General features: G+C 40.0%; 1 protein-coding gene across 4 annotated transcripts in view; it reads left to right on the top strand.

Annotated features, from left to right (window-relative positions):
* Positions 1 to 26,748, top strand: part of SOX6 (SRY-box transcription factor 6) — a 501,080-nt gene that overhangs the window by 93,440 nt on the left and 380,892 nt on the right. For all 4 annotated transcript variants that reach the window (XM_039533636.1, XM_039533631.1, XM_039533632.1 and 1 more), the window contains 2 exons: positions 16,488 to 16,558; positions 16,950 to 17,029. The gene's annotated coding sequence lies outside the window, so the exon portion shown is untranslated. The remainder of the gene's footprint in view (positions 1 to 16,487; positions 16,559 to 16,949; positions 17,030 to 26,748) is intronic.

Here is a 26,748-nt window from a genome sequence, read left to right as displayed (position 1 = left end):
AGCTGAAATCTCCATTTGAGGCTTTGGCAAGATGATGTCTTCTTGGAGCTGCATTGGCAATTTTCTTACTGAAAAAAAAATGACTCAAGAGTCTACCAAATGCAAGTGCCAAGTCAAAATGTTTTCCATATTTTGGTAATTGTGCAGAGAGAACACCAGATGGTTCTGATGATGAAACTCTTTTGGGTGGGAACATCAAGGCTCTAGGAGAGGTAAACTCCAAAGATCTCTAATAACCAAATTCTATAGCTGCATGTTTTTCTATCACAGTGGAATAGGCAAATTCAGAGACAGGGAGGGAAGAATCTGGACCATAGCAACAATGTTAACATATTAAATATTGCTTGTTTTTAAAGATTTATCCAGCTTCTTAGTATGGACATGAGAGATTAAGAGACTCACTGCAGCCAATACCAGGGGCTCCGAAAATGATTACGCTCCCAAAACAAGAACTCTATATAATGAACACTGTATGTGTTGGTTTAGTTTAAGCAGTTTGCTTATTTCCATCATGTCAAATTTCTATTCTATTAACAGGATGTTTTTAGCATGCCACTTTGTTGGCGTCCCCTCTCTTGCAGCACCAATATTCCAAAGACTTTTTGGTCTAATTAAAGAAGCACCTCACCAAGGTATTTATTGTTTCCTACAACTGGTCTGACCTGGTTAAGAGTGATCTTCCCACACAGAAGAATTGCAGGGAGATAGACTGACCAAACTATTACGTGAGGAAGAACAAACAGAAAAATGAAAGTACAATAACAGAAACATACAGCATACTTGTTTGAATGCTAAAGGGTAATTTATTTCATTGAAATAAAACTCTGTCATTAAAGACAAATTCTTGATTGATTCTACATGCTTCTGCAATGCTTGCTTCTCCAATGCTAAAATTGTTTCCAAGAAATTCCAGACAGGCCTAAAGGCTGAATATCAAATGTTTGCCTCTCTCAATCATATATTAGTTTGTAATAGAGCCTTTCGTTACTTCTGTCACCTTCTTTTCCAGAGACGTAGCCCTTGTTCTTCACTTAGGGCCTGTTGTGCAAATTATGTTCTGTAAAACAAAGATCCTACTTTTAATGTTGTCACACCACAGTGAGGAACAAAACCAAAAACACTTTTGGGTCATGTCTTCAGAGCATGTTATTTAGTCTGCCACAGCAGAGGCTTGCTGCAAAGCCTAGCTGTTTTTTCCAGGTATGGGAGTGGGTGTTGAGCAGTGTATCAGACATGATGGATGGAAGAATCTTTTGTTGGCATTGAGCCAATTTGTACTTTTGTGTGTGTGTGTAATATGATTTTAAATTTTGTACATGCACTAAGTCAGTATAGTTACAGACACTGTTCACCTCACTCTGAATGATGTGGCTTCATATTTTTTTTATTCCTAACACCTTTTTCTAGCATTCTTACCTACTTTGCAAAATTTTGTATGGCTTATATCCAGACTCTGCCTTTCTTGCCCACAGTGATTAATACCTTACTCATGTTGAGCAGGCTTATTGATTTTGAAGAGATTACTTGTGTTAGGGCACTGCTCAATTGGTGAAATTTTCTCTTGTGCAGAGGGCCATGTAAGGATATTGCTTAAATATGCTCTGAGGGCCTCAAAATATGGCTGAGGTGGTACATAAACTTTATGCTGGTCCTCTGCACTGGTGTGAATTTAATCCAAAGTGAATATGGGTCTTTAATTGGTTACTGTTGGCAAAGTGCTTTGAGATTGCTATATATGTGCAATGTGTTGTTGTTAGTTATTGTGATGCAATTAATTATCAGATTTTTAGAAGCTCCATAAGCAGAGTTCTGAAAATAGCTATGGTTCACAATGGGGGGATAGCTCAGTGGTTTGAGTATTGGCCTGCTAAACCCAGGGTTGTGAGTTCAGTCTTTGAGGGGGCCATTTAGGGATTTGGGGCAAAAATCTGGCTGGGGATTGGTCCTGCTTTGAGCAGGGAGTTGGACTAGATGACCACCTGAGGTCCCTTCCAACCCTGATATCCTATGATTCTTATCATAGTTAGGGGACAATGGGTGAAATCCTAGCCCCATCTAGGTCGATGGGAGTTTTGCTCTTGACTGAAGTGGGGTAAGGATTTTACCCAAAGTTCCAGAGTGTCTTACTACTTTTGAGAGAACGAGAGCCCCAACATCTGATGTGTTAATTCAAGGGACCAGATTCAGTCACATGGAAGAGGATGTCTAATGAAATTTGTAAAGTGCAAAACCTCTTTATTTAGGCTGTAGGTTGTTTGGGGCAGGGGCAGGGACAGTCTCTCACACAGTGTTTGTATAGTGCCTAGCACAATGGGGCCCTGATGATAGGTGGCATCTTTAGGTGCTATTTTAAGAAAGTCAGGCCCAAACAAAGCAAAGGACTCAAGTCACTTGAAAGCAGCGATTGTTTATCACTGCAATACCTGAAATTATAATAGCATCTATTAAAGCTGTAACCAGAACTTTGTAGATTCAGCATTCAGGCAACAGAAAAATAAGCATTGGCAAAAGGGAAAGTGCATTCTATTAATGTATATTGTGCAGATGAAGAAAGATGGTGATAAAAGGCTTCAAAGTGCTTTCTTTCTTTGATTCTCTAAAGACTTTTTTCCTTCTGCACAAATAGTTAACTATCCACTGCATTCTCAAGGGATGTGTGTGTGCCAAAAAGAGGGCAGGGTCACCTGCAAAAAGAGATATTTCTTGCTCAAGGAAGTAAAGTATGCCTGGTTAAAATAAAATAAAGAAGTCAGAAAAATTTACAGAAAAGGAGGGATACATACATTGTACCTGCCTGGGAGAAGTTATAACTTGTACTATAATCATTTATGTGGGATGTTGCTGTACTGTTTACTCTGGTATTCATTAAAGTAAAACACCCTCAAATTCCACAGCAATAGCTTCTTCATCTAGCACAACCAAGGAGTATGTCTGAGATTCTTCTTTAAGAAGTTTCTTTTTAAAGAAACACAAGTTTTCTATATATGTTGCTTCCCCCCAGCCCAGTTTTTCTTTGGTTTTAGTTAAAGCACTTACAGTATCTGATCGTAAGAAATTTCATGCTGATGTGTTACTTTGAAACTTTTTTGTTTGCTCTACAGACTTATGCTAAGTTTTTGTGTTGTTTTAAATTGATGTTACGATTATATTTTTAAAATATCTTCCTTAAAACTCCCAGTAGTCACCTCTCTAGCTGTCAGCTTTGCATCAATGCTTGCCAATTTCATACTGGGGACAGGTGCTGGTAGCCTGGGGCGCACTGATTGCAAACAGTGCTAGTAAGTGCCTTCAAATGCCTGGAAGATAGTTTTATAAGATCTCATACGGAATCTAAGAAATATCCCCAATTTGTTTTCAGCATTTATTTAAAAACTAGAATATCTAATTTAAATGTTTGTAGTTTAGGCTTAGTGCTGTAAAGTGCTGAGTTCTTTCAATTCCCAATAAAGTCAATGGAAGTTGAAGACATTCTACACTTCGCTTGATTGGGCTCTTAGAAAACACTACAAAAATCACGCTTTGAATATGTGGCCAGTCTTCACAGACTGATTCAAAGCATTTCTTCATGGCCACTTGTTGATTTTCCTATGCACCCTGCTTTTTCAGGTATGATGAGCTATTTAAATGTTTTAACCTGTTGAATAGTGAGTTTCCATAGGTGGTTTTGGATAGTTTGGGGCTAGGGAGAAGGCCGTTGTTGTGCTTATTTGACAGATAATATTGTCTTCCAGGAATTCTAACTCTGGCAAGCATGCATCAACTCAGTTAGCAAAAATTTCTTGCACTGGCCAAGGCTGAGAAGATTTAGAAAACCAGAATCCTTAGCTAATGAACAACAAGAAGAGACATGCTTTTGATAGGATTGCATAGGTGAAATTCTACAGAAACAGGGGTTCTGTTTGGATAAGTCCCCAAAGTCTGGATCCCACTCTGATTGATATCATTTTCAGGTGCAACTGTCTCCCCCAGTAACTATATTTTATACCCATAAACCACAATTATCCACTAGCTGAGGAGGAGATGGGGCTGAGAAGTTTCTACTTTTGGGGGTCTGGCAAACTCATTTGCATGTTTTTCCTCTAGATTATTTTTTTTTCCTTCAGCAGATGGATAAGAGCAGAAACTTGGCTTAATGGTTTTTTTTCAGGTTTGACTTCCTGGTGATGGTCATAAGAGCAATGGTCCACAGGGCAGAATGAAGAGCAGTGTCCTTGCTGATATCTTTGTATACCATGTTTTCAGTGTTTTCTGACTCAGGAAACTGTAGTAGGTTGGATTCCATCTGGATGAGCTGTTGAAATGGAAGCTGATTATCACAAGAAAGTTTATGCGTGTTTGAAGAATGATTAAAATTTGGACAAACAGGCTATCTTTTCTAGGTCTGTCCTGTCAGCCAGGAGAAATCTGTTTCATAAACAAGAGTCTAGATGGATAGTTAGAATGTGTAGTCTCTTCCTTTTTTTAAAGACTGGAAACTCCAGTTGTATTTGTGTATCTCATAGCAAAACATAAGTAAAGGGGTGACATGGAGAGGCATTTTGTCCTTCAGGCACTCTCTGAAGTTAGACCCCTGGTGCAGCAATGCACGCTGAGATTTTAAAGGATTTGGATGCTGATTCTCATTAAAATTTATGATAACTGAATTGCTACGATGGCCTTGAAAATCTCAGCTTCAGTGAGTTTTGGGCATTGTGCACCAGAGGACCTTCACAATTTCCTGGTATGACATCCAGCACTGGTGAAAGTAAATGGCATTTTTTTTAAACATTCTTTCCGAAACAGATTTTTCAAAAAATAAAAAACATGGACTTGGAGATAGAATGCAACACAGACATGGCTTGCAATCTGCTTGGATTCATTTGGGCTCAAGGTGTGGGTGAATCTTTAGGTCTTTTATTTTTTTTAAATCCAAACTGCTTCATCTATCTTTAATTTTTGGTTTTACTCCTGGGATCATTCTGTGCCAAAAAATAAAAAATTCTGCAGACAATATTTTAAAATTCTGGAAATTTTATTTGTCAAAATAACACTACATAATCATGCTGGTTGCAGTTATTTTGGTAATTTATTTCAAAATACCTGTCAGCAATGTCTGTAACAATACAGACACACACAAAAATTCCACCCAGGAGTAGAGAGTTAAAGAAACCCCTATGACAACCCAGTTCCTGTTTCTCTGCCCCCTTCCCCCCCCGAGCCCAGCTGGGGGCGCCAAACACCCACAGCCTCTCCCCCGCAGAGCCCAGCCATGCCCCCCCTTGCCCAGACACCCCCTCCCCCAGAGCCCAGGGATCCAGAGGGAGAAACAACCTGATGCTCAAAACTAGTGGCAGCTAACAGCACTGCAGCCCATTTCTGTGGGGGAAAGGAAATTCTGCACACACAATGTTAATTTCTGCAAAATTCTGCATTGCGCAGTGGCACAGAATTCCTCCAGGAGTCTGGTTTGTGAGGGCTGAACAGCTGAGACACGGAGATTCTGCACTATTCTGGCATTAAAGGGGAAATTTTTCAGACCTTCTATGTGGGGGATATGCATATCCCCACTTTGCAGTTGTAATTTTCTGCACTTGTATTTTAAACAGGGTAACATCTTTGCATGCACAAGTGAAAAACCCTTGTGAAAATGTACTGTAAACCTCTCCATACTAGGCAAAAACACAGCACATTTTCTGAACTTCTGTTTCTGCATGCAATAAATGGAACCCTCACATTTTATTTTATTGACCACAGCTCTGTACAATTCTTGATGCTATGGACTAGCAAGAAAAATCTAGTAGCTGAAACTTTTATTTTTATTTCCCCCCCGCTCCCAGGCCCTTTATATGTTTAGAGGAGATCAGTTACAGTGGAGGTTAAGTTATCCAGAAAGTGGTACTGCAGTGAATTTTCATGGAATATTTACTTTTAAAGGTAGATTAAGTTGATTTGAAGTAGGTTCAGACAAATCAATATGATTCCAATCTGTTGTATAATTGAGTTTTAATTTTGTCAAATTCAGATCCCATGAAGCTCATTAAAGAGACTTAACTGCATGTTAAATGACAGGTTTGAGTAAAATGTTATACTCTTCACTGTCAGGTTGCCATATATCTGTGTTTGATAAGAATATGACTGGGTGAAAGAGTACATTCTCTTGTAAAATAAAGTAAGCCATGCCTTTAGCAAATATATTTCAAACATCATTCTAAATATAAAATAGCAGAAAACCTGACATATGGTTCAAATTGACAAAATAAAAAGAGTCAAACAGTCTTTAACAGTATATTGATTTTAATACCATTTATCAAGAAAAATATATTAGGCTATTAAACTAACACAACTGGTGTATGTGTTGCTGTTTTATATTCCAGTAGCACCCAGAGGCCCCAACTGAAGATCAAGACCTCATTGTGCTCACACTATACAACCTCAGAGTAAAAGTCAGTTTCTGCCCCAAACAGCTTACAGTCTAAATATACGAAACAGCCTAAGACCATGTCTACACTATGGGCACTACAGTGGCACAGCTGTGGTGGCGGAGGTAGGCCACTGTGGTGTGGCAGTTTCCTACCGCAAAGGAAGGGTTTTTTGGGTGGTTGTAGGAACTCCATTTCCCCTGACGATGTTAGCTAGGTTGACGGAAGTGTTCTTCTGTTGACCTAGCTGCGTCTGCTGGAGGTTTGTTTGGCACAGCTATGGCGGTCATGGAGTGCTGTGGCTCTGTTGACCTAAGTATGGGAAGGGAAACAGAGGCACAGAGAGCTGAAGTGATTCGCCTAAGTTCACACAGCATATAAGGGGCAGCACTGGGAGTAGATCCCAGAATGCAAATCTGCAGCTTGTGCAAACTATCATAGTTCCATTGACTTAAATGGAGCTACGCAGTTTTCAACCTCTGAGGATCTGTCCCTGATGCCCTATCCTCTGAACAATGCTTCTTCTCTGAAACCAGCAATATCTATGTGACCTGCCCAGGGTAAGATCCAGACTCATGAGTAGTTGTGTCCCCCTGCCTTGTAAGCTGGGGTGCCTTTTCACTACTTCGTTGCTGTAGCCACCACTCCTTTCGGCTCACCCACTGAGCCTCCGAGAGTCATTCCCAGCTACTTTGAGTGAGTGCTGCAGCCATCCACTCTTGAATTACACTGGAGGATGATCACAACATACTCCCAGTCCCAGATATCTTGTACAGCCCAGGGCTTCCCTGGACTATATAGGCTTATATAAAGTTAATCGCTTAATTAATAAAAATGATACTCATACTCCTGCTGTCCCAAATAGAGTTTCCCAAACACTTCAGTTCAGACACACTGGATTAGATTAAACAATACAACAAGTGTATTAACTACAAAGAGAGAGATTTTAAATGAATGCAAGTAATGAGGCATAAATGTCAGAATTGCTTACAATAAAAATAAAATGCAACTAGTATGCAAGGGGGTGAATTCAAGAGTACAGACCATCACAATCTAGAATAACTTTCCAGATACATTTCATACCTCTCTGAATTACAACCTACTAGATCACTATATTGAATAATTTGCTCATATTCAAATAATGAATCACATTGCTTCTTGGCAGTTTGGCTGAAATCAAGTGTAATTCAAATAATCAGTCATGTTTTTCAGGGCTTTATCATTTTGCCATATAATCTGGATTTGTGATATAATTTGACAAAACTTTCATTCTGGAACTAATTCCCCCTGTGTTCTCTTAAAACATACACACTTTCTCCCTCCTGTTCTCCCCCCACCCTTTCCCCGTCTAGAAAAATTGATGTGGAATTGTTAATCAAAAAATACTGTAGAGATTTACCAGTTATGGATGCTTTTTCTGTTTGCTTAAGCATCTACTTTTTTTAAGAGAAATTTTATATGTCCCTAATTTACAGTGTGGATGAAGACCATTTGGAGTTTTTAAAAGTTATTTTAAAAAGGCAGATATATTAACATTTTTAAATTGGTATTGGGCAGTACACAGTAACCTTTGATCAAAATTCCTTTTAATACCTGTATTATCCTTCTGAGGACTATATGTTATAAAATTGCATAGTTAGCGATTCTTAATTTGGTATCTAGCACTTAGATCCTAAACTGATTGGATGCTTTATAGGTAGGCAGGCAAACAGCAGAGAAACCTTAATGAGTTTTCTATTGAGGACATAACACATGCTTTCAAAACTGCATATGCATTTACATAAGAGACCACAAGGAGCTATTATACTCTATATCAATTATATAATATAAGCCAGTGATCTACCGGTGGTCCATACAGCCTTTCCTAGCCAGTAGAATGAAATATTTTAAGAACTGTGCACTGGGACTTGCAGAGGATCCTTTTCCTAAGAAGCCGTTTGCAGAATTAAAGTTTTGGAGAACCACTGCCTATCTAAGGTTCCTGTATGAACCCCATTACTGTAGTATCTGAGCACTTCACAGTCTTTAATGTATTTATTCTCACTACACCGCTTGTGAGGGAGAGAAGTGCTATTATCCCTATTTTACAGATGAGGATCTGAGGTACTAAGTAAATTGCCTAAGGTCATGCAGGAGGTCTGTGGCAGACTGGGAATTGAGCCCAGGTCTCCAGAGTTACAGGCTAAGGTCCTAATCACTGGACTATCCTACTCCACTATGAGACTATGTCTACACTGCAGCCTATGTTTTCATAACTTACATTGCTCAGGCGCTTGAATAAACAAGCCCCCTGAGCGACATAAGTTTAGCTGGCATAAGTGCTAGTGTGCACAGCGCTGTCGGTGGGAGAGGTTCTCCTGCCAACATAGCAACGCTGCTCATTGAGGTGATTTTATTATGTCAACAGGAGAGCTTTTTCTCGTTGGCACAGAACAGCTAACAGCTAGTGCTCTTACAGCAGTGCAGCTGCATCAGTACAGCTGTGCCGCTGTAAGCTCACTAGTGTGGACATGACCTAAGTGGGTTACAGATTGTCGTAATGAGACATAAAACCAGCATCTCTGAGTCACTGATTTTTGATATCTAGCAGAGTTCTGAATTTACGTTCCCAGGCTCATTTTGAAGGTGGTGTGCCAGGTTTCCTTTGAGGACAAGGACTGAGAGGTCAGATATGGAGTGATTGTTTTTTGAAAAGTGTTTGCCCATGGGTGATAGGATCTTTTTATCTTTTATTATTTTTACTATGTGAGTTCATTTGAGGGCGTGGTGATTGTCTAATTGGGGGGTTATTTGAAGGCCAGAAGAGCGGGTATGGGAGCCCAAATGGAGTATCATCAAACTGTTACAACCCATACTTGATGGGGACCACATCCTAGAAAAAATCTTTCCTGAACCCTCTCTTCTAGCATTCAGATAACCCCCCAACCGCACCAAGCTCATAATAAGAATCAAGCTTCCCACAGACCAGGACACACCAACTCAAAGCAGCACCAGACTCTGCCACAACAAAAGATGCAAAACCTATAGCCTTATCTCCACTGCTACAGCGATGAATCCCGCAACGATTAATCAAGATCCATGCTTCCTACTCATGCCTGTCAAAACATGTGGTATACCTCATCTGATGTATCAAATGCCCCAACAATGATTTTGTAGGTCAAACTAGACAATCACTATGCTCTTAAATGAATTCACGCAGGAAAATGATAAAAAAAAACAAAAACACTGTCACCCGAACACTTTGTTCACAAAAGCATCACTCCATATCTGACAAAAATCGTGGACTCAGTAGAGACACTGGTTTTATGTCTCATTACAACAGTCTGTAGCCCATTAAGGCCAGGTCTATGCTCAGAAGTTAAGTCGATCCAGCTATGTCGCTTGGGGGTGCTGAGGAACATAGTTAAACTGACCTAATCCCCATGTGGGCTGCATTAGATTGATTAATTCTTTTGTCAATTTAGCAACAGCCTCTTGGGGAGGTGGGTTAACGATGCCAATGGGAGAACCCCTCCAGTTGCTGTAGGGAGTGTCTACGCTGATGTGCTACACTAGTGCAGCTGCACTGTTGTCACATTTCACGTGTAGACAAGCCCTAATTCTCTATCCTATAACTTCTTATGTGTAATCTGTTCCACCTTGTACTGAGTTGTGACACTATGATACAATAGGTGGTGTGATCTGACTATTCTTATGATAGATCATTTTGCAATGGTTTCAGTTATCAGGAAAAAAAATCAAGTTGAGGATTCTTTTGGAAGGCTTAACTGATGATATTTAGACAGCAACGAAATGGGAGGATTTCAAAAGGGAAAGTCATGAAGTAAACAACACTTTTCCTTAATGGATGGAACTGTACCTTTGATGGCTTGGCTACAGGGGGACCCTCAGGAAAGGTAAGATGAATTAGCTAAAGGTGTGACGTTTAATGTGCATAAGATAAAGCAGTGTGGATGTCTTGTTCAGAAATAAAATGACCGTAGTTTGTTTTATGATCCTTGAATTTGAAGGCAAAATTATTATTTCTCCAGTAGATGCAGGTTTATATTTAGAGGGTAAGATTCTGGTTGCATTGATGTCATTGGGACTTTTGCCATTGGTTTAAGTGGGACCTTGGATTAAGCTACAGCAAACTAAGACTACTTTACTTCTTTAATGTATTTTTACTTATGTGCACTAACTTCACACCTTTAGTTAATTTTGCCCTAACTTTCCTGAATGTCACGGTGTAGACAAACCCTTAGGGTTTGTCTACACTGCTGCTGGGAGTGAGCCTAGACACTCATGCACGTGCACTAAAAATAGCTGGATACTATGGCACCCCTGGAGCTCAGGCGAGCCATCCGAGCTCGGATTCACTGGGTAGGATGAGTCTGAGCTTGGCTGGATAGTTTGAGCCTCTGCTAGTGCTGCAATGTGCACACAGCTATGTTTACCAAATGTAAGCAGGCTAAGGCCTTCTCTACACTTAAAATGCTACAGCTGCACTGCTGTAGTGCTTCAGTTTAGATGCTAGTTATGCTGATTAGGAGGGGGCAATTCTTCCATTGGCACAGGTAACCCATCTCCCTGAGACGCAGCAGCTAGGTTGATGGAAGAATTCTTCCATCGATTTTAATGCTGCCTACATCAGAGGTTAGGTCACTGTGGCTATGTCTCTCAGGGAGATGGATTTTTCACACCCCCCGAGACACAGAGCTATAGTGATGTAAATTCCTAGTGTAGACCAGGCCTCAGACTAAGCCACTCTTCCTCTGGTGGTAGCAGAATATAAGCCAGGTAAAAGATTACAAAGAGAGAAAGTAACAGGATTTCCCTCTCGTTATGTGTAGGGAAGCATCCTATGAATAACAACGTTAATTACTCTGTTTAATGTCACTTCCAGACAGTCTGGGAAGCATTGTCGATACCTTAGGCTATGTCTACACTAGCACTTTTGTTGGTAAAAGTTATGTCGCTCAGGGGTGTATAAAAACCAGCCCCCTGACCAGCATAAGTTACACTGCCAGAAGCGCCAGTGAGGACAGCACTATGTCGGCGGGAGATGCTATCCTGCTGACATAGCTACTACTTCTTGTTGAGAGTAGTTTAATTATGCCAATGGGAGAGAGCAGCTACATGGGAGACCTTAATGGTGCAGCTGCAGCAGTACAGCTGTGTCGCTATAGAGTCTCTAGTGTAACAAAGCGTAAATAAAGCATCCTTCACTGACTCGTGTGGAAACTCTGCCTTTTACCTCAAATAAGTAAAAATCTAAAGAGACATGGTAGGTGTAACAGAACTCCAACTCAGAGGAGCTCAACACAGTCAACTAAGTGCTCCCTTCATTTTTATTATCATGATTATGGCCTTGCTGTTGTTTTAATTGTACAATTTTGCACGTACAAAGTGTGAAATTATGTGAATCAGGCCCTAAATGTATAACTTCAATGTCTGTATTATACCTTTTTCTCATCTCGTATCATGCTGTAATTCTGAAAATAGGTTTTTAACAGTTGTTGAATGGTACATAGTTTGGTCCCAGCAGCCCACAATGATAGGCCACGTTCTTAAATGACATAACATGATACCATGCTTTCTTCTAAATAACTGCTTCCATTTTTTACATGCAAGCTTCTTTGGTGCTCACTGATGGTTGTCCGCAGAAAATTCACACTACCTGTAGAATCTGGTTATCTTAGAATGACCACGGTCCTTTATTATTATTGAAAGCTTTTATTAAATGAATACACTCTCAGCTTTCTGTAGAGAAATGTGGTGAAATCATATGTTAAAACAAGCTATTTTCTACTTGGAATTACTTAAGCTATTGAAGAGGAAGAGGGTTCACTTACAAGAAACTAAAAAAAAAATCCTATTTTTGTTAGAAGTTTCTTTGATTGCTGGTATTTATAGTGATACTTTAAGTATTGTGGGCTTGATCCTGCAAACTTTTACTCATGAAAGTAGTCTCCCTTATGTCCATGGTTTTATTTGCAGGAGTATGGTTTTGCAAATAAAGCCTGACGTTTCTAAAGCAAATTTCTCAGAAAGTTTCCTGGAAATTCTTGGTTGTATGTGCATGGCTTTAATTGAAGTCAATGGGAGATGTGCTTATGCTTTTGAGGGTATAATTTGTCCTAGTAGTCTTTGTATATACAGTCTCTATATACAGTCCCAGCCCAACTTAAGCCAGTGGCAAAACTCTCATTGATAAGAATGGTGCTAGGATTTCATCCTATAAATATATACATTTATGTATCTACTGGAGAAATAATAAACTTTCTTTCAAACCAGGCCCACTGAATTTTGGTGTTTTCCTTTTTGTTAGTCCGGAAGTCTGTACATCCCTCCTGACACCTAGACCCCTTAGGATATATCCACACAGCCTGCAGCAGTGAGCCTCCCAACCTGGGTCGAAAGACTTGGGTTTGTGGGGCTTGTGCTTGTGCGCTAAAAAGAGCTGTGTAGACAGCGCTTTTAAGTTGTGGCTCAGGCTCTGAAGGCCACCCGCCTTCCTAGGCTTCAGAGCTCAAGCCCCAGCCCCAACTGCAACTTCAGAATGCCGTGTGCACAGCTGTTTTTAGAGTGCTGGTGCAAGCCTTGGAAGCCCGAGACTATTGACCCGCGCCGGGAGGCTTACTGCTGTGGGCTGTGTGGTCGTACCCTTATCCTTTTCAAGGGCAACTTTTATCTGATTGCCATTTGCCCTTGTGTAATCCCTCATATTTAAAAGATGCCACTTTGGCAGGCTTCTTAGGCTGGGATTATCCAAGGGGGCTAAGAGGAGTTATGTACCCAGTTCCCACTGACTTTCAATGAGAGTTGGGCACCTTAACTCCCTTTTGAAAATCCCAGCTTTAATTTTTTTGTTCTTCACATTTCCTGATGTTTTAACTGTAGTGTGTTTGAACTGTTTTTATTCCCTCTCCCAATATGTTGGCAGTTCACAGGGTGCTCTCAAAATGTGTTTGTACAAGCGAGTGTGCTGTGGTTGTGGCAGGTGGATCTAAGCGCTGTACAGATCTACTGCACTGCATCGTCTGCTTTCTCCTTTCCTGCATGCTAGCCCTGCCCCCCGTTGCATGCTAGCCATGCCCCCGTTACATGGTGGCTGCTGCTGGATCATGGCATTACAATGCCATGATTCTGGAGTTGATTGGTATGGTGCAAGGTCCTTTCACTGTGGTGTTTATAATTAAGGGATGGGACAAAAGGGTCAAGAGAAGAAAGCTTATAATTTATTTGGTTGGTTTGGGGAGCAATGGGCTTTAAATATGGAGCACCTTTTGGCAAACATGCCTGAATCTGAGTGCAGGGGTTTTTTTTGTTTTTTTTAAAGCTTCACTTCTGTCCCTTGAAAAAAAAAGAGCAAGCCAATCTTCAGTAAATATGCTAGTAGCTTTCCAAAAAGCTGTGTAAGAATAAGCTCTGATATCAGTTTGTACAGCATTCTGACTACAAACACACATTTCAATTAAGTTACTGATAGGAGTAGTACCATAGAAATCAATGGGAATACTTCTCTGAAGAGAAACTTTATTCTTGTGTTTATGCAATGACCATTCATTTCAGTCATCACCTGGGATTTAACCAGAGACCTCTAGAGCTGAAACACAAATATCTTGTCTGGTATGAGGCAGCAATGGCAGACTTATGTCCTCTATGGATCAGCTACAAAGCGGGGTGCATATTACACATGGAACAGTGGGTTACCTTGTCAAGTCTATACTACTTTATCTAATCAATAAAAATAAATGCATGTTTTAAAAAATATATTCAACATGGGTTTAATATTTGTGATGTTAACTTTCTGATGATGGGGAAAGATTGTTTCCCTTTCACAGCTGCATCTTTAGTCTTTTGATTGGAAAAACCAAGTAGGAAAAGAATAAGGGGCAATGCTTACTGGTAAAGCATTTCACTACAAATACAAAAAGAAAAAGTCTTGAAACCACTTGAGTTAATTAAGTCATGAGGTGTTGTTTTGTATTTGCAATATTGTTTTTCTTTTGATCCAATAACTATGCATGGTAAAATGAGTCATGATTTTAGTAACTGTCTCTAATTTTCCTTCATTTAAAGTCAAGGTACTTTATGTTTTGAATTTGCACTGTAAATAAGTGTTCCAGGTAGTCTGGAGTGTTTTCACTATTGTTACTTATAGTCTGGTTGTACCGGTAGACTGCTGCTACATTACTGCACATTTAGTTGATTTACTTTGAATGTATTATATGGGATGCACTATTTTACCCTCACATTTCCTTGGTTAATTTAGTAAGGGAAAAATCATTTTTTTTATTATTTTGTATGATGTACTAAATATAACAACCTAGCTAAGATGAAACCATTTTGAATAAATTGGGCTGTTTATTTTATTTTTTTTTTCAGCCTGACTAGCTGCATAATGGTGCAGCCTGCAGCCGATTGCCAGTTTTGAGGTGTTATCTGAACAACAACAGGCTTTAATTTGCTCAGGATCACTGGGCACAGTTAGCCCTGTTCTGTCTCTCACTTACTTGCATTGTTATAAACATTAATGTTTTTACATGCATATTTCCAGGCTAAATTTTTTCCTATAGTTTTAATTTTAGCTGAACTTTGAGGCTAAATTTCAAGTTTTGTGTGTTTAACCTTCATCCTAATTGCTTGTCCACCATAAAGTGGTGGTGCTTTGTTCCTAAATTCTCTCTATGAGGTGGTGTGCATTAAAGTGTATTTATATTCTTTCAGATTAATTAACTGTGACCTTATGAACCACTGTCCTTGTTTAATTGATGGCTCCAAAGCACACTAATGGCATAAATCAACAGATAATGAGATTCAGACTTGCTTTTAACGTATATAATAACACTGCGATGATATGGCAAATGAGATTTGTTGACTCTGTATTGGTATTACAGGAGAGAAGACACAATTAGATGTGTACTTTTGGGGTGGGGGAGGGCTTTACTGGAATGAATAACATGCAGTTCAGGGTGGGTGGATGGGATAAGAAGGATATTCTACATCAAGATAAGTTTGGTATTCTCTCCTTATCTGTAGGCAGTGTGCAATGTTGTGCAATGTGCACTTGAGGGTACAGAAATGTGGTGGGAAGGTGTTTCTTACACATTACTGGAGGGTAACAAAACGGATGATTTCATCTTCAATATAGTTACATGTTTTTTACACTAAACTTACACCCACTATTTTATGAACTGCAAATTAATCAGATAGTTCCCAAGGAACAAAAAAAGATTTTGACCTAAACTAGTAGCCCAGGCCCATTATTATTTTCAGTTTAATGTTACCCATATCCATCTCCTGCATTTTTGGAAAGAAAACAAGGGCTTTGAAACAAAGTTTCTTTGTTTTCACAAGAACTAAAAATGTGCTGTATGTAGACCAAACAATAAAAATAAACTGCCGAACTACCTTCTAATGCATGGGGGTTCTGGAGAGAGGAAACCATGGATATTTAGAGGCATAAAGTGAGTCATTGTGCTAGTTAAAGAATTTTATAAGGCAAGCTCTGTGGGTTTGAGTTGCATCTGTTACCTTTCCAGCCAGAACTGAGGGGTATGGAGGAAAAAGAATGTTGGATTGAATCATGCCTTATACTGAATGCATTGTACCTAGGCTAAGCTTCTAAATGGGATCTAGACCTTAGGTAGAACAAAAACATTCTTGTTGTATGACTGTTACCTTAAATGTATTCCAATTTAGAATACCAAAAAGATATTATATTAAAACAGTTAAGCTCCAAAACACTATTACCAACAGATTTTTCTAAAGTAATGTGTGTTCCCATAACCCTTTAAAAAATCTCTTTGTTGTTTTCCCTATTAAAAAGATAACCATGCCTGTTATTTCTGACAGCTCTTACAAGCCATAATAGACTGGGTTGCTATGGTGTAAGATGTAGAACAATGAAATAATTGTTTGTCATGGTATTGGCTTCCTGGAAACAAATTCTGTGTAAATTATTCGGTTGAAATGGTGACAACAGCAATTTTGTTTAGTTCATAGTTAGAAAATGCCTCTCTCCTATAATAAAAAACACAAGTTAAATGTGTCAGTTTTGATAGTTTTTCTTTGCTTTAACTTTTTTCTTTCTACATTTTTCAGGTCAGTTTCATGAATTCAAAAGCAACTTACCAGTGATTTCTGGGTGCTGGGGCTGATTTTCTTGTGTGTTTGTAAGTATTTATTGATTTATTACATTACTTATTTACATGTATGTCTGAAACAATTTTAACATGAAAGTAGGCACAACATTAAAATACCATCCTAGGACCTCACTAGTTTGAATGTGTTGTTAAGAGATTTATCGAACTACTTAGAAACATTTTATTTTTTGGAGGGGTGGGGAGGGGAGGGAGGAGTCAATGTCCCTCTGGAGTTCTTGTGCAATCCTACATTTCAGTCTCTCAGGGTGGATATAAATACCTGAATTAAGGAGTGAGCACCGCTGCCCTCATCTCGGAATGTCTGTTGAATTTCCCAATAGTAATTGAGATGTAACTATATAATGCTTGTCATTTTATAACATCTGTGAATCTGTGCTGACCCTGTGGCTTACGTCAGCAGTGTTTCTTGCTGCAGTGATGGAGATATGTGCCTGGAAGCAAACTGGGGCCACCAGTGCCAGGAAGGTGGAGTTCTTGGAGGTAATGCACATAGGTTATTGGGAAAATGCCAGGGCAACCTCTGACTGCTGAACCAGAGTGTATTCATGTTTAACTTGGAGGAGGCTGACCTTTACAATTGCAGAAAAAGGCCCGAGACTGTAGTTATTTAGGCCTTGACGCAGGAAGGCACTTCAGTATGTGTTTAAGTTTCAGTGAAGTCAGTGGGATTTAAGCACATGCTTAAATGCTTTTCTGAATTGGGGGCCTTAGAGACAAGAAGCTCGGTAGGGAAGAAAAGGCATCTACAGAATAAAGGCACAGAAAATTTTCAGTACCATAACTTACTTAGTGTTTGGATGTGGCCAGATGTGATAAGAGTGAACCCATGGGAAGGGGGCAAAAATAATAACTGACAAACCCTGTGTCTGACTATAAGGTGGTGCTGCCTAAATGGAGTAAATCAACACAACACAACTTTAAAGCACAAAATATTGTTTATGGAGCTTCAGCTAAAGTTGTTCACAAAATTATGATGAAATGGGAGAAATGGGAATTTTCCTCCCAAAGAAAGAAACATGATCAAAACTCACCATTTGTGATGGATAACATTCAAGTTACTATCACTTTCTTCCTACAAAAGAGTGCCTTACCACTCATCCCTGGCAAACACTTGTCTTTTAAATTTCTTTCACTTACTAATCTATTGACCTATATTTCTTTTTAGTGAAAATTGTTAATCAAATTTGGAGAAAATATATAATAGTTAAGAAATAAAATAATTAATTTAAACAAAATTACTAAAATCTTAGAAAAATAGATTTCTGATGTCTGGTCGTGGCAGTGTAGAGTCATGGACTGAACATAGGACTGAGATCTAGGAACTCATTATTTTTAATCCTGAATTTACCTAGGACTCACTGCATAGTTCTGGTTAAAAAAAAAATCACTTAGTCTTTCTGTGCATCAGTTTCCTCATCTGTAAAATGCAAATAGTAGCTAAATTTATCATCGTATCCCTGGTATTTCTGTCTAGGTATATGTAGTGCAATATATACTATGGTAAAACAAATACGGTGGGACAATAAATGGTGTCTTTTTTTTTTTAAAGTATTGCCCCTTGTACTAATCTAACTCACTGGAAGGATGTGAACATTCTTTCATTAGTCCATATAGCATCATGAAGTTGTACCCTGACATAAATGTTTGTCATAATCATATTTCAGGCCACTTGTTTGAATCCTGCCCAGGTTGGTAGTGACCAAAAGTTGTTTAAAATTAACATAAATATGCCTTTAAAATACTATGTACATGTAAAACAAGTAGTCATACTTAGGTCAATCAAATAAACACATTAGAAAGAACTCTCTAATAAGCAGTATAAATGATTGCCATCTGACACCTGTAAGCTGGCCTGTGCCAAAGGAATTGGTGTTAGTACAATTCCTGGAAGGCAGATAACCATGTCTGCCAATGCTGCCCCCACCACTGCTAGCACACTTGTTGGCAACTTCAGCAGAGAGGTCAAAGATTGAATGAATATATAAACTCGACTACCATCTAGTCTCTAGAGGTGGTCTCTGTAAATCAGGGCTGAGGCTCATTGATAGGATGTGTGGAGAAGCTAATGCTGTTTCTGAGTGTCCGTGTTCTGTGGCTAGATGGCTTATTTTAGCATTTAGGGTTATCAATACAGCAGCATTCACAAGGTCTAAATTCACTTAAGCTAAAAATAAAATCTAGAACATAAAACTGACTTGGTACTATCCAGTTCTTTCTCAGATACTATAAAAGTACTGAAGTAAGTTCTGTATTAGCAGTGGATGAACCCTTCTTCAGAAAACTGCTCTGTAGCTTCCTGAAATTGCAAAGATTCGGAATATAGCATACAACAGGTCAATTGATGTTGTTAAGTGATGATAATTTCTATGTTGCCATAAGGATTCATGGTGCTTTACAGACAAAATGAGCCAGGCTGCTGCTTCAAGTAGCTTACTGTCTGAGAAAGGCATGATTTTTGCAAATCTTAACTCATGCACGTGGCCCCATTGAAGTTAATCAGAGCAGAATCAGGACCTAACTTAGACATAACACAGCAAGGTATGACACAGAAAAGTTGGAGATGTGAGGGATTGGCATAGGAAGGACGAGAGATGTAAGCGATCATGAGATGTTTTAGTTGCATACATATCTCATTCGTGCATTTAAAAAAAACTAAGATGTAATGTTTAGATATGCTACAGAAGTCTTTCACTCTTATAATATGGATAATTTGGTGGGCCAAAAATTTGTGCAGGAGTAGAAATCACTACTAGAAAGGTTGAGTAACCTCATATATTTTCCACAGAGGTATACTGCAATGTCTGTTAAATACCTGTTTATATCAGTTCAGAAGCTGTTTCAGCCAGAGGATATAATAATCTTTTCTTTTTTTTTTTCAAAGGTTTGAAAGTTTTGTCATAAATGTGTTCATACTGTAACATATAATTACTTGGATCACCCAGTTCAGACAGCTTTGTTGTTGTTGTTGTTGTTATAGCTAACCAGTTTCATTCAGGAGAAAACAGGACTGATGACTCATACAAATTGCATAGAAAATGTGACTTCTCTCCTTTTCTATATTTCCCACAGAGTTATTGTCATAACTAAAGGCTACTTTTGTGGTCTTAAAGTGGTTTTATATTTTGAATTATTTTCATAGGTAGACTTGTTCAGTGGTGAATTGCAAGAGTCATTTAAAATTACAAATATTAAAATAGAAAGATATTTTTAATGGCTCTGAGTTTATGCAAGTTTTTTTGTTTATACTCTAGCAATTACCGGTATACATACATCCTTTCAACACCAGGTAGCCTCTAAAATTCTTTTTCTGTATTTACATTTTATTCTAACCCATGTGTGTATGACAGAGATGGGTTTCATGCACATATACAGTTTTAATGAGAACATCAATAAATGAAGAAAAGCCTTTCTTAAATGGACATAAGCAAAGTCCAGGAAACTTCTAAGGTATTGCTACAATAACTCTTCAGTGAAGGGCCTGTTTTAGTAATATGATGAAAATAATACCATATAATTTTTGTTTAAAGTTAGATGGCTTTAAAAAGCATCTAGTAAAAATTTTTCAAAAATGAGTATTTATTATAAATACTGAAACAAACACCTGGAATCTGTGTATTTAAACAATCATGTACAATGTTGTGTCAAATTTTGTTTGTTCAGACCTTTCTTGAATTGCCCACATCTGCTGTCAATAACAGATCAAGTTTTTTGCTTCAAACTCAACAATATATGTTTTTGAAGACCTATGTTTTTCAAAATAATGGAATCAGATCCTCGATGCAAATTAGCATGGTTCCCATGAAGTCACTGGATTTACACTAAATGAGGATCTGGCCAAATACATTTCTGTCCTGTGTCTGATGCATTTTGATTTAAAAGATAAAATCTATGAAATTTTGTGAATAGTTTTATATGTATTAAGATGCAACAAAGATACAGAGGTAAATTAAGATAAAACATCTTTGAAGAGGTCTTTATGTAAATGAAGAATTCAAAGGATCTGAGACTTCCCTGCTTTACAATCTAATTGTAGACAAATGATCTGCTGGTTTATGATAGATTAGTTTCTGGTGGACACCATCTCTGTCCGCTCTCTAGCTCAACTCTTTAATGCATTCAAATATTAGAAAGTTTATTTTAAAGATTCTTCTATTTTCTTTCTTTGTCAGATACACAATCCCCATTAGCATTTTGGCCAAAAAGGTCTCCATCACATTATCCCTTACCTTTCTCAATAGAAATGTTAAAAGAACCAGTTCTTTATAGAGAAAGATAAGTGTTACCTTAACACAGGCTGTCTTGGCTGAATCATCTATGATTATTTTATGGCAGATAAAGAAATCATCTTCAGCTAGAACTGTCTAACTGCTATCATTATTATTTAATGTTGGCGTTGTAGTAGTATCCAAGCGCCCTAACAGAAATCTGAGACCCATTGTATGTGCTGTGCAAACACACAAAAAAATACGTTGGCTGCCTCGAAGAGCTTACCCTCTTAAATAATCAAGACAGACGACCAGAAAGATGCACACACCATTTAGGTAATATGGCCGACGTCCCTATTTTGCCTTATCTTCTTTTTCCCTTAAAGTTCCCTCCAAAATCTCCCTCCCTGTCCTGTTTCAATGTTCCTCAACCATCCATGGACATGGATTCAGGCATACAATAGGCTTTTAATGGAATTGTGGAAGGCAAGAGGAGTTAGTGATTTATATATTCTGACAGGCAGAGGTTGTTTTTGTTAGATACCATTCACCCATTGTTAATATTTTACCTTCTTTTGCTTATTGGGTTTTCAGACATACAGTGGGTGGGGAAGACTTTGATTTGGGGCTGTTGCCTAGAAAGTCTTACTCATGTAAGTAAGTTTCCAATTCAATCTTGGAACTACTCACGTGTGTAGGGCTCTGCAGGGTCAGGTTCCTGATTGTTGTATACTTTTCATGATAGCAGAGGTGGCCAATCTGAGCCTCAGAAGGAGCCAGAATTTACCAATGTACATTGCCAAAGAGCCACAGTAGTATGTCAGCAGCTCCCCCACCCCGCTCCCAGCACCTCCCAACCACCGGCAGCCCCGCCAATCAGTGCCTCACCCTCCAGCCCCGCACCTCCCGATCAGCTGTCTCATGGCGTGCAGGAGGCTCTGGGGGGAGAGCGAAGGCCCTGCAGGCTTGAGGGAGGAGTGGGAAGAGGTGGAATGGGGGCAGGGCCAGTGGCAGAGCCCGGGCTTGAGCAGTGAGCATCCCCTGGCACATTGGAAAGTTGGCGCCTGTAGCTCCAGCCCCGGAGTTGGCGCCTATACAAGGAGCTGCATATTAACTTCTGAAGAGCCGCATGTGACTCCGGAGCCACAGGTTGGCCACCACAAGTTGGCCATCAGAGCTACAGGTTGGCCACTGATGTACAAACTGTACTTTGACAAGAAAAATTGGGTGCACAGTATGCAGGTGTTTAGAGCAGCAATATGTGTTATGTTCAATTTGGAATGCTGCTCCTTAAACAATAAGGGGAGAGTACATTTAGACTATGTTTAGAACACTAATTTATAATGCACAACCCCTTTTTCCTTCATTTCCTTTGAAGCAACAAAATGGGTGTCACAATAGAAATTCATATAAAATAATAATTTACATTCATACTAGTCTAAAGGCTATTAAAATGTTTATAAACTACAAATATATGATACTACTGAAATGCAGCCACCACTGGGTTGGGAATTAGCGTCCAACTGGCTCATAGCATATTGTGCAAGAGTAGAAAAAATATATTTAGTCACTAACTTACGTTTTTGGTAAGGGTTAAGCCCTGCTGTTTTGGATACATTTTTGTAGTTAAAATATTTTTAGAAATGCTCCTTTTTAGAACTGCACTGCTCTGAATGCAAGCAGGGACCCCTCTGCTCTGCCACTGCCATGTATATGTGCCACATTAGATCAAACTGCTGCCTACAAAAATCTACAAAATCAGTAAGGGAAAAAGGCCAGTGCTCATCCAAACAATTCTCCTTTTGCAAGGGCAGAGTACACTGTGCAAGCTGCATAGAGCACATGGGAGACCAAGAACTGTTAGGAAATTCTTGTATGGAACAGCTGGAAGAATAATGTGGAAGAAGAGTACTCTACAGCAGTTTGTACCTTGAGACGGTTTCAGAGATTCTGCATGTGATTTGCATCTGCAGAGTCAATGTTTGTAGAAAAGAAAGGCTTAATCATCACACAACTGAACCCTTAATGTGTCTGAATAGATAAACTCAAGACCCTAGGAAGGTTGTTAGGGGAGGATTTTCTTCAGGCCTGGCTGTTGTGAGGCAAGTGATATGAAATACTTCTTGCATATACAATACAATGTGGACGGACAACACCAGCTGTCTGTGTGAACACTGACTGAAATCTTACCGAGTCAAATTTATTAAGTGGGTCAGGATGGTAAACTGTTCATTGTAAGCTTCTTTCTATTTCCCATTCCCTGGATGTATATCAAGGCTAGTTTGATTCATTTATTGTTATGAAAGAGAATTGTTTAGGACTAACCACTCTTCATCTTAATCACTGTTATAGGAGATGTTGCAGTAAAAGGTTAACTGCTCTCTGAATGTACTAGATCTACAGTATATACCTATGCCTGACTCCTTAGAAATCGAGTAATAGTCTGTTCAACAGAGATGTCACCAATTAAGCACAATCCCTAATAAAGATTCTACAGTGAAAATCTCTATTTTTCTAAAGTTAATTTAAAAAAGTTGATAAAAGTGCAGCATCCCTTTAAAAATGTTATTCTAAAACAAAGATGAGGTAAACCACAAAGGTTATCTATGAAAATCCATGCAACTGGTTTTGGAATTCATTTCCCGTTACAACGTGGATTTGCCCCTTGAAAGCACTTGCATTAATAATGAGAAAGTAAAGAATCTGAAATGAATCATTTTCCCTTTTAATACTGTGTGCTCATATTAAGTGGAGATGTACCGATGTTTGGAATCTCTATGTTAACATATTTAACACTGCTAAACATTGCTGAATACATAGATTTAGAAATCTATTTAATTGAAAGCAGGTTGCCAATTTCAATATGAGCACTGATCATATTTCAACATGTGGAATCTTAGGAACATGGGAATCTTCCATACTGGATCAGACTTATGGTTCATCCAGTATGGTATTCCACAGTGGGCTGCAGCCATTACATGATTCTTCAGAGGAAGGTAAAAATAATGCATAATGCACTTGGCTTGTTGAATAATGCTGTGCTGTACTGTGGGAAGGAGATTCCTTTTGAACCTCTTTTATTTCTGCTATATTTTTTGTTAGTGTCCAGAATTGAACACATTATTCAAGGAGAGGGTTCACCATTGATTTATTTAATGGTGTTAAAATATTTTATCTGATTCTTTATAGATCGTAATGTTTTGTTTGCTGGTCTAACTGCCTCTTCACATTCTTAGATATTTTAATTCCTTGGTCCACTTTTTTCCTGAGTGGTTCCAGTATATTTAAAACCCAGCAATGAAAATGAATAGTAAAGTGTTTCTTTCCAAAGTGCATGACCCTGCACTTTTCAATACTAGATTTCATCTGTCATTGTGCTATCCATTCACCTACCATTGATTAGGTATTGTTGGCAAATGTTGTCATTTTATGGGCGACTTCCTCCTGATCATGACACTGGTTGCAATACCAATAACTGGTGAACACTTCCCCCACAACTTATTAGCTTTTTTTTTTTTTTTGAATTCCAAGAAGCAGCTGTTTATTAGGACTCTTTATTCTGGCTTGCTTAACCATTTTTTATCAGTGGCAGGGTATTGACCTTTATTTTCTACTTATCTATTTCCCTTAAAATGTCTTAGGCCTGGTCTACACTAGGACTTTAAATCGAATTTAGCAGTGTTAATTCGAATTAACCGCTCAACCGTCCACACCAGGAAGCCATTTAATTCGACCTAGAGGGCTCTTTAGTTCGAATTCGGTACTCCACCCCGACGAGGGGAGTAGCGCTAAATTCAACATGGCTATCTCGAATTAGGCTAGGTGTGGATGCAAATCGAACTTAGTAGCTCCGGGAGCTATCCCACAGTGCACCACTCTGTTGACGCTCTGGACAGCAGTCCAAGCTTGGATTCTCTGACCAGCCACACAGGAAACGACCTGGGAAAATTTGAATTCCTTTTCCTGTCTGGGCACTTTGAATCTGATGTCCTGGTTGGACATCGGGGTGAGCTCAGCAGCACCTGCAACGATGCAGAGCTCTCCAGCAGAGGAGTCCATGCAATCCCAGAATAGAAAGAGGTCCCCAGCATGGACAGATGGGGAAGTCCTGGATCTGATCGCTGTGTGGGGCGATGAGTCTGTGCTTTTGGCGCTGCGCTCCAACAAACGGAATGCAAAGACCTACGAGAAGGTCTCCAAAGCCATAGCACTCAGAGGATACAGCCGGGATACAACGCAGTGCCGCGTGAAAATCAAGGACCTGAGACAAGGCTACCAAAAAGTCAGAGCGGCAAATGGACGCTCCGGAGCCCAGCCCCAGACATGCCGCTTCTATGAGGCACTGCATGCCATTCTAGGTGGGTCTGCCACCACTGCCCCACCAGTGACCGTGGACTCTGAGGATGGCATAGTGTCGACGGGCAGTTCCTCGGCGATGTTCGCCGATGGGGAAGATGAGGAAGGGTTTGTGGAGGACGACGCAGGCGACAGCGCTTACAATACCGCTTTCCCCGACAGCCAGGATCTCTTCATCACCCTCACAGAGATCCCCTACCAACCCTCCCCGGCCGTTAACACGGACTCAGAATCAGGGGAAGGATCAGTCGGTAAGTGCTATAAACATGGAAACATTTATTTTTTAAAAAACAGGAATAAAAACTATATAAAAACTATATAAAAAGTTTTCCATATAAAACTATATAAAAAGAAGGTTCACACATATAGGGATGGAACAGAAATCCTCTTGGGACACTTCCACGAAGCTCTCGTAGAGGTGCTCGAAAAGCCTCCGCAGGAGGTTCCTGGGGAGAGGTGCCTTATTTGGTGCTCCGTGGAAGCACACTCTTCCGCGCCAGGCCATCCTAACGTACAGCGGAATCATTGCCTCGACCAGCATGGCAGCATACGGTCCTGGTCTGTGCAGGGATTCTCGCAGCATCCTCTCTCTCTCTCTCTCCGAGTGACCCGCCTCAGGGTAATGTCGTTCGGCGACTGCTGCATCTAATTAGGGCAATTAGTGTACTGTTACTATTGTGAATGCTTGACTTTTACTTTGCATAGCAATGACCTTCGTTTAACAGCCACATGTTGGAGGCCGCAGAGGAAAAGCATACAGTGATCTTTTCCGGGCACAGCCGCGAGGGGCTGGAACAGGGTCAGACTTTATGCTTTCCAGATTGCCTTCAGTGGGAGGGCACAGCTATCCATTAACTGTTAAGCAGCCTATAGTGTAGGGCTTACCAGGCCTGGCTGCTACATGGATTCAGCTGTACCGCCCCGCTTGTCCGATCTCCTGTGCAAGACTGCAGCCAATGAAAGCGTATTCCGAAATCTCGAACTTGTCCTGAGAGCTCGTGAGACTAGGTGCCCTGTATGGTCTTGTTCACAGAAACTGAGTAGACTGTGTTCAGTGTTCGCAAACATGTATCTTTTCAAGGAAATCACTTCCTTTTTCCCATCACACAGCTGCGGCTCTTTCACGAACTGCCCCGGCATCCCCCTCACAGAGGCTGGCGCAGATTAGGCGGCGAAAGAAAAAGACTAGGGACGACATGTTCTCGGAACTGATGGCCTGCTCCAGAGCCGAGGCGGCTGAGCAGAGACAGTGGAGGGAGACCCTATGTCAGCACCAGCACTCACACAGCGAACGGGAGGACAGGTGGCGGCAGGAAGACCAGCAGGCGACTCAAACGCTGCTTGGGCTAATGAGGGAGCAAACGGACACGCTCCGGCGCCTTGTAGATGTTCTGCAGGACCGCAGGCAGGAGGAGAGAGCCCCCCTGCACTGTATCTGCAACCGCCATCCCCCGCCACAAAGTCCTGTCCCCCCCTCACCCAAAATAACAAGAAGGAGGGGCGCTAGGGGCCGTGAAAACTGTCACTGCACCCCAGCAGAGCGCTCATGTACCACACAGCTCTCATGCCATAAATTTTGAGAAGTGCTTCCCTTCCTGGATCACCCAGTCCCAAATCCAAGTTTCATCCCCCCACTGT

Source organism: Mauremys reevesii, linkage group 4, assembly GCF_016161935.1.
Source record: "Mauremys reevesii isolate NIE-2019 linkage group 4, ASM1616193v1, whole genome shotgun sequence".
Classification (NCBI taxonomy): domain Eukaryota; kingdom Metazoa; phylum Chordata; order Testudines; family Geoemydidae; genus Mauremys; species Mauremys reevesii.
This window is presented reverse-complemented; position numbering and strand designations above follow the sequence as displayed.